Source organism: Panthera tigris, chromosome D1, assembly GCF_018350195.1.
Source record: "Panthera tigris isolate Pti1 chromosome D1, P.tigris_Pti1_mat1.1, whole genome shotgun sequence".
Taxonomy (NCBI): Eukaryota; Metazoa; Chordata; class Mammalia; order Carnivora; family Felidae; genus Panthera; species Panthera tigris.
In genome coordinates this window covers 75,252,280-75,253,409 of record NC_056669.1, presented here as the reverse complement: position 1 = coordinate 75,253,409, position 1,130 = coordinate 75,252,280, and the positions used below count along the sequence as shown (strand labels likewise).

The following is a 1,130-nucleotide window of genomic DNA, read 5'->3' as shown; positions in this document are numbered from 1 at the left end:
TCCAGCTACTCAACAATGAAAAATACTACTCAACAATGAAAATGAATGAATGACTGATACATGTAATGACACCACGAATCACAAAAGCATTATGCTGAGTCAAAGAAGTCAGAGACCAAACGCTATGTGCTATATGGTTCCGTTTATATGACTTTTTATTACTTGTTCTGTTATTGTTTCTGGAGATTTTCTCTGTTCCTTTCTTGTCTTTGTCACTTTTGTCTTTCCTTTCCATTCAAAGAATCCCCTTTAATATTAATATGACTTTTGGGGTGCCTGGGTGGCTCAGTTGGTTAAGCGTCCAACTTTGGCTCAGGTCATGATCTCATGGTTCGTGGATTCAAGCCCCGCATCGGGTTCTGTGCTGACAGCTCAGGGCCTGAAGCCTGCTTCAGATTCTGTGTCTCCCTATCTCTCTGCCCCTCCCCTGCTTGTGCTTTGTCGCTCTCTCTCAAAAATAAAAAAAATGTTAAAAAAAATTTTTTTTAATTTATATGACTTTAAAAAAAATACGGAATGCTTCACAAATTTGTGTGTCATCCTTGTTCAGGGGCCAAGCTCATCTTTTCTGTATCATTCCAATTTTAGTATACATGTTGCCAAAATGAGCACTATATGATATTTTTTAAAAGGCAAAACTATAAGGAACAGGTTCAGAGTTGTCAGGGGCTAGCATGAGGTAACATTTTGGAGATAACCGGACTATTTTATATCTAGAGTGGTTGGTGTTTACGTGACTGCATATATCGCAAAACTCACTGAGTTATATATCTAAAAAGGGTGAATTTTACTCTATGTAAATTATACCTCAACAAACCTGATTCCTTTTTTTTAGAGTGTCATGACTGATGCCTCCTATAAAAGAGTTTGAAACAAAACCACTATGAAAACTGAGAACAAACTGAGGGTTGATGGGGGGTGGGAGGGAGGGGAGGGTGGGTGATGGGTATTGAGGAGGGCACCTTTTGGGATGAGCACTGGGTGTTGTATGGAAACCAATTTGACAATAAACTTCATATATTGAAAAAAAAAAAAAACCCCAAAAAACAAAAACAAAAAAAAGAGAAAGAAATAAAACCACTATGCGAGATAAGTGTACCTCTTAAGGAACAGGTATGCTCCTGCATTTA

At 37.9% G+C, this 1,130-nt stretch overlaps 1 non-coding gene across 1 annotated transcript; it reads right to left on the bottom strand.

Annotated features, from left to right (window-relative positions):
• Window positions 1–505: 505 nt before the first annotated feature.
• Window positions 506–612, bottom strand: LOC122231667. The gene has a single exon (XR_006208911.1). It is a non-coding gene; the product is annotated as a U6 spliceosomal RNA (small nuclear RNA).
• Window positions 613–1,130: the final 518 nt, after the last annotated feature.